The sequence below is a fragment of the Leopardus geoffroyi genome, chromosome D2 (genome assembly GCF_018350155.1).
Source record: "Leopardus geoffroyi isolate Oge1 chromosome D2, O.geoffroyi_Oge1_pat1.0, whole genome shotgun sequence".
NCBI lineage: Eukaryota > Metazoa > Chordata > Mammalia > Carnivora > Felidae > Leopardus > Leopardus geoffroyi.
The window spans coordinates 50,383,124-50,390,541 of NC_059334.1; the positions used below are offsets into that span (position 1 = coordinate 50,383,124).

The 7,418-nt window shown below is 56.4% G+C and overlaps 1 long non-coding RNA gene across 1 annotated transcript; it reads right to left on the bottom strand.

The window, feature by feature from the left end:
- Window positions 1–5,835: 5,835 nt before the first annotated feature.
- LOC123576795 lies at window positions 5,836–6,727 on the bottom strand. Its single transcript, XR_006701586.1, has 3 exons — window positions 6,493–6,727; window positions 6,043–6,136; window positions 5,836–5,880 (listed from the first exon to the last, which is right to left on the bottom strand). It is a non-coding gene; the product is annotated as an uncharacterized LOC123576795 (long non-coding RNA).
- Between the last annotated feature and the right edge of the window lie 691 nt (window positions 6,728–7,418).

Sequence of the window (7,418 nt, forward strand, 5' to 3'; positions counted from 1 at the left end):
AGGGCGAGCAGCATGGCAGTAACTATGGATGTGACGGGCAGAGGTGAGCCTGGGGCCCAGAGCTGAACTAATGTAGCTCCCTTCCCATTAGAAGTGCCTACCCACTGAGACCTGGGACCGGCCAGGCCCTGGAGAACCCCTGCAGAAGCACTGAGCTCCAGGGGAGGAACCTGAGGACCGGGCCATCTCATGGCCATGGCGGGTGCCCTTCCCTAAAGCCCAGGCCTGCCCTCTACTCCCTGTCCCTTCTTCACCAAACAACCAACTTTCCTCACTCTAACCATGACCTGTCTTTGTCTTCCCCAGTCAATGACAAGTGTTCATAAGACAATGGCTCCTCAGCAGGACAGGCTCCTCTGGAGGCATTTAAAAACACAGTTTTGGGGTGCCTGGGTGGCTCGGTTGGTTGAGCGTCTGACTGTGGCTCAGGTCATGATCTCACAGTCTGTGAGTTTGAGCCCCACATCAGGCTCACTGCTGACAGTGCGAAGCCTGCTTCGGATACTCTGTCTCCCTCTCTCTCTGTCCCTCCCCTGCTCTCTCTCTCTCTCTCTCTCAAAAATAAATAAACATTAAAAAAAAAAAAAAAACCACATCACAGTTTTAAAGGTGTGGTAAAGCAAAAAATAAAACAGAGGCCCACCAGTGTGGTAGCCCTGAGCAGATTTCTCTGAGCCCAGGGACATTAGTGGTTTCTATGGTGACAGTTCTCTGGGGCCTTGGACCCCTGGGAAAGCACACTATAGTTCCCCCATCAGCTGCCCTCTCAGGCCACAGCCCAAGGCTGAGAGACTTCTCTTATTGCTTTGTTGTTTTGTTAGATTTGTCTGTCTTTTCCAAATTGTGCAGGAAGAATGAGTTACTTCTATCATTTAAAAACCGATACTTTCGGGGCACCTGGGCGGCTCAGTCGGTGAAGCATCTGATTTCAGCTCAGGTCGTGATCTCATGGCTCGTGGGTTCAAGCTCTGCACCCGGCTCTGTGTTGACAGCTCAGAGCCTGGAGCCTACTTCGCATTCTGTGTCTCCCTCTCTCTTTGCCCCTCCCCTGCCCATGCTCTGATGCTCTCTCTCTTTCTCAAAAATAAATAAACATTAAAAAAATTTTTTAAAGAAATAAAAATAAAAACCAATACTTCTATTAAAATACAAAGGGAAGTTTCCAGTTCACTTTAAAAAACACTGGAAGCAGTTCTGGCTGAGCCTGTCTCGGGTAAAGTGTGTTTCCAGAGCTGGCTGCCCAAGTCTGAGGGTCCCTCTGGTCAGCACTTAGCCCACTGCTGGAGACTCTGGGTGTCTGGCCGGGCAGATGGTGAGCACGGTTGTCGATTAATTTATCACAGGGCCTCTCGGTTTGGGCCTGTACTCTTGGCCTCCAGGTCTCCCTTGGTCTTGCCCCCTCCCATTTTTCTTCTTCCAAAATGACCAAAAGACATACAACCTCCCATTTTAGTGGGGGGGAAAAAACTCATCTAAGTAGCCTTTTAATAAAAACAGAGGCTCTCGCTTAATCAAAAAATCAATTAGTCAGTGGAGAATTTTATTAGTCAATCATGTAAGTAATTAAAAATATTGATTGATGGGGGCGCCTGTGGCTGAGAGCTGCTGCTTTGCCCCAGCAATGTGGGGCCATGGCTGGCATGGGGGTGATCTAGAGCAGAGGCTCTTAAATCATTCCCGGTGTGCCTCTTCAAGGTCGAATGGGGACGCGTTAGACAAGGGATCCCACCAATCCTGGAGCCTCAGTTTTCTCATGTGAAAAATGACAGTCCTGCCTTGCACAAGGTTCTCTTGCACAAGTCAACCAGACTGCGAGTAGAGCCTTGTGCCGGGGCCTCGCGCTAGGAGGGACAGAATGCTTGCTGGGGCCTTGTCTCCTGAGACAGGCCTCATGGACCAGGGTCTTCCAGATTCATCTGACGAGAGGCAGAGTGGGGGACACTGGCACTCAGCCTCCCATGCTCAGGCCCCAATTCCATGAGTTCAGGAGAAAAGGCCCAGCCCCAGAATGCTGAGTTATTTCTTGGTACATACCCAATCACCCCGCAGATTAGCGGCTTCAATGACAATGTTGATTCAGTTCACAAAATGGCACATTGGCCAGAGCTTGGTGGGGACAGTTTGTCTCTGTCCTACTGAAGTCAGCTGGCACAGCTAGAGTCATCTGAAGACTTGTGGCTCCCAGGTCTGGCCATGGATGCTGCTGCTGGGACCTGCACTGGGGCTATCAGGCTGACCGCCTCCGTGCGGCCCCTTGGGAGTCATGGGCTTTCCCAAACATGGCGGCCACCAAGGGTGAAACTCCAGAGAGAGAGAGAGAGAGAGAGAGAGAGAGAACTGGGTAGAAAACAAATTGCCTTGTCTGACCTAGTCTCTGATTTCACTTGGTGTCATTTCTGCAAAATTCTATTCAGCCAGCCAGCCACAAAGGCCCGCTCCCCGCCAAATCCCCACCTCACCCAGAGTTCAACAGGAGAGGAAACAGACCCCCTCCTGGGGGAGGAGTGGCAGATTCCAGGAGAACATGAGGGACCAGAGTTATTTTTGTGGGCTTCTGGGGAAAAGACCATCTGCCACATTGGACCCCTCTCCCAGAGGCCCGAGGCTGGAGTCCTCCACAGTGAGAAGGGCCTGCCTTGGCATCGGCTTCAGAGGGATCCCGAGGAGGGGGATGTTCCTCCGGAGTGCTCTGCTCTGTGCCTGGCACCCAGCTCATCATCCCACTCTCCTCCTCACAGCACGTGAGGTGGAAGTCATTCCCCACCTTCACAGATGAGGAAATGGGGAAGCTGGGTGGCTCCCTGACTTACTGCCCAAGGTCTCCCTGCTGGCCCCTCAGGGGCAGAGCTGAGATTCAAGCCTGGCCCACAGGACTGTAAAGCCTGTGCCCCTTTCCCTGTATGGCCACCCCAGAGGCCCTGCCTTGGTTGGGGAGCTCGCCACTGGCTTCGGTGCTGGCTCTTCATCCACCCACACAGCCTCGGTGGCCTTGCCTGGGGTGGGCTTGACCGTCCTCATCAGTGACGGGGCGGGGTGGGGTGCCCGCAATGAGGCCCCAAGGCCATGCGGATCACCTTCACTGCTGCCCTAAAAGTGATCCACTAGCCCTCTGAGGCTCACTCTCAGGGCCTCACTCTCCTGAGCCAGAGCTGACTCGGTGCCTCTCCCTGCAAGTGGCCACAATCCGTGGGGGCCATGTGAACCCACACAGGGCCCAGCACCCTGGAAGCCTTTCTCGTCTGTGACATCAGCCTGCACGCCTGCTCTGCGCATGACTGGAGCTGCTCTTCATGGAGTGTGGGCGCTCACAGCCTGCTGTTTGCAGCAGGACCCCGGGGACACCGCAAACCCTGAGTGGACTCAGCATCCCGATTGTTGTCGGGGGCTGAGCCAGCAGCTGCTTCTGCAGCTCCCAGCCGGGCCCAGTCCCCAGTTTGTCAGGAGCTGGTTGTAAGTTCCCTCTTTATTCTGGGTGTCCTTCTCCCCCGCCTTCAGTGTGCCTTCCCTAACACAGACATGTGCATAATGAATAAGATGGAAGATGAGGGTCCAGGAAGTAGACCCCTGCACAGGAGGGGACAGGAGGGAGGGACAGACGCCAGGCCCAAGAGGGGTCTGTGGTCAGAGCTACCCCCGACCCCATCGCCCCCAGGGCCTCGGTCGGCCCTGCTTGAGGGTCCTGAAGAGGGAGCCCCCGTCTGATGGGAACCTAGCCCCTAAAGGCCAGTCACCCCACACCAGGCCCAGGGTCTACCTGCCCCTTCCTCCCCAGGGACCTTGCAAGCCCCGCCTTTCTGGGCTCAGTTGTCACGATCCTAAATGCTCACCCCGACAGGCAAGATTCCACATTTCCTTGCTGGCACACAATTTTCCAAGGCCACCTTGAAAAGCAGGCCCTGGAGGCGCTTGTAGGCAGGCTGCTCATCCTCCATAAAACTTGGCTATTTGTTTAGACTAGCTGACATTTCCATGGTCTTTTATTAAAGACAATATCCTGGGGAGAAGGCAGGATGTTTGCACAGAGCTTATGCCCTCTGCCTCTGGCCCCCCGGCGCCCCAGAGTGGCTGGGTCTGCACACCAAAGGCAGGCAAGGCCCAGGGGTGCCAGCCTCTCCCCTCTCCTTCGCTGAGAAGGAGGGGTGGCAGCAGCCCCCCTGGCAGGCGTGGGGATGCTCCAGGCTCTGCTTGGTCCCGCGCTGCGCTCTGAGAGGCGGGATGGATGGAGGGCCACGCGAGGCCACTACCTTTGTCACGGGCGGGACTACAGTTCACGGAGCAGATGCCTGCTGACCCACGCGGGTCTCCTGACCGGCTCCATCGACTGTGCCCTGCCTTCGTCTCTCCCGGGCTTTGGTGTGTCCTTTCCTCTCCTTCGTGTCTTTGTGTGTGCATCTGCCAGGAGTGGGACGGCACCTGGCGGATGCCATTACTAACAATCATCATTATCAGTTAGGACCTATCTCAGAGACGAAGCATCCACAGCCAGGCCCGCTGAGGCCCAAAGAATATCCTTCTCCCTCAGTCCTCACCCAGGCATTCCTGAGAAGGTGACTACACTCTGAGTCTTGCGTCCTCAGCCCTGGATCACGGTGTCGCAGGTCACACTGACTGGGGCGTGGGTCCCAACTCTGTCGTTTACTGGCCGTGTGACTTCACACACCCTCCGTGCAGCTGCTGACCTGGCTGTGCTGTGAGGCGTGATGAGTGCCCATGTGGGAAGCCCTAGAGAGGTGACTGTACATGTTTGACCCTCCCCAGGGCCACACTGTAGGCATCCTGCTCTTCCCCACTGCGCCTGGGATGCGGTCCAGGCACAAGGTCCTGGACACGGGCCTGGCAAGCTGAGGGAGCAACCTCACAGTCCAGGAGTGTGTTCCGACCTCCCTGGTCCTGGAGGAGAGGGAAGGAGGGCCCGCTCAGCACCGCCACCCAGCGATGCCGGGCACGGGAGAGCCAAAGACTATGGCTGATCTGGCCTTAATTAAATCACCCTGCAGGCCTTGACTCGCCGAGATAAATCGCTTTTACTCCGCGGATCCATTTCGGGCAGGATCCCTGCAAATTTGCGTAAACGTCCCCACTCCCTCCACTCCAGCTCCTGCCCGCAAATCACAGGAAGCATTTCCATTTTAATCGGGACAAGGCTCCAGTGGAGACCAACTGCTGACACAATTAGTCATCGCCATCCTCAATCACCTCCAAAGGGCTACGCGCCTTTGTGGATCAGGAGAGCACAGCCCAGTGGGCCACCGCCAGACCTGGCTGGGCAGGTGGGGTGGGGCGTGGATGCTGTGGGCCCCCAGCCCAGATTCCACCTGCCAGAGGCGGGGCTGATCCCTCCTGCCGGGAATCCCCTCTGTGGGCACTCCAAGTTTTTGTCATACAGAATGGGAGCTGCCAGCTGCTGAGAGCCTGCCTGGGGGCCAGGCCTGACACTTGCAGCATCCTCCCAGGAAAGGTAGAGAAGGAAGGGGACACGGGAGGAGGGAGAGGGATTGGTGGGTGGAGCATTTCTTAGCTGAGGCAGGAGAATGAGGATCTCACAGTCCAGTGCCTGCTCGCCTGTCCCTTCTTGGGCTCTTTTCTTTTCTATTTATTTATTTATTTATTTATTTATTTATTTATTTATTTTTCAACGTTTATTTATTTTTGGGACAGAGAGAGACAGAGCATGAACGGGGGAGGGGCAGAGAGAGATGGAGACACAGAATCGGAAACAGGCTCCAGGCTCTGAGCCATCAGCCCAGAGCCTGACGCGGGGCTCGAACTCACGGACCGCGAGATCGTGACCTGGCTGAAGTCGGACGCTTAACCGACTGCGCCACCCAGGCGCCCCTTGGGCTCTCTTTTCATACAGAAGCAGTAGAACCTTTGAAATCTCTGGGATGGGGAAAGAGGCCAGTGAGAGGAGGAGGGGGCAATATGAGTCTCTCTCAGAACAGGGAGTTAAAAGTCTCTTGCCTGTGTCTCTCAGGCCCCTGGGTAAGGTCTGGGACGCGGCTGTGGTAGGATGGCCAAAGGCTAGAGTGGGAAGGCACGTACCATGGTGGAGGCTTCCAACACAACCCGGCAGGTCCTGGATCTGTGAGGAGAGAGATGTGGAGGTTCTGGGTACACCCAGGAGTAGAACCAGGACCTAGAGCAGAGGAGAAAAGACACATCTAAGTGGGGGTCAGAAGACTTTGCATCACCTGGGCTTCCAGAGGCCCTGTGGATGAGTGACTGAGGCCTCATTTGGCTCCTGACCAGGGAATGGGACCCATGAGGTCCTGGCAAGGATCCCAGAATCTAGGAGATAAGCCCTGATTGGATAGAGCTTTCGTTTCTGGGCCCCCACATCCCCTTCAGGGTGCACTTACAGCTCGGGGTGGCCAGAGATGGGGCTGAGGTGTCTCCTGGGACAGTGCCAGTGCCCTCACAGATCTCCAGATCAGCAAGCCAATGCACCCCTAGGTGTAGGGTGGGCTGGAGGGAGAAGGGAGGGTCAGGCACCTGAGATCTGGCTGTTCCCGCACTGCCAGCTCCCGCGGTGTGGCCTCCATCCTGAGAGGCACCTCCACGCCTGGGCCCAGGGGAAGAAGTGGGGGGCCAGCAGGAGGTGCCCCACTTCTGCCTCTGCCCCAGCTCTAGTGAAGCCCAGAGTGAGGGGCTGCTGGGCCTCTCCCCTCCATGCACACGAGCAGATGACAGTAGGTGGCAGGAACTGGGGCCCTCAACCGCTCGTTGGCTGAGGCTGGTCAGACAAGTAGATGTGGGCTGCTCAGGAGACCAGGAGTAGACGTTAGTGATGTCATAGCAGAGGCAGGTGCAGGACCAGGGGGAAGAAGGCAGAACCCTCTCTTCAACTTTTGAGAATTCCTCGGGTAGTACGATCTCCAGGCCAGACCCACACTGGGCTCAAAAATGCTCACGTAGGGATTCCTGCTGGGATCCCAGTTTGGTGTGAGCCTCCCGGACGTGACAGCCAGCTGTAAAGAGCCCGCTAGCTCGGGACCTCCTGGAGTTCTGTGGGGGTGGCAAAGCCTGGCATTAACCCTGCCTGCCTTGAACTTGGGGAAGTTGCCCTCAGGGGCTCCTGGCTGAGATGCTGAGAGGGCTTTCAGTGCGGGGAGGTGAACAGGTCAGGAGGCCTCATCCAGGAACGAGAGGCCACTTGTTTGGAGTCTCCTAAGGCATAGGCCTCTCCCGTACCTACTGATACATGCTTCTAGGGCTGCCCCCCCCCCCCGCCCCCACTGCTCGCAGACTTCCATATCTCTGACCTAATACACCCAGGAGCAGGGAGGAGAAGCCGCTGGAGCTGGTGACAAAGCCAGGGACTACCGAGAGGGAAGGAGAGACTTGAGGTGAGGTATAAGGTGAAGGAGGCCTCAGCAGTGGGAGTCAACTCTGGAGGATAAATGAGGAGCCCTGGGCTG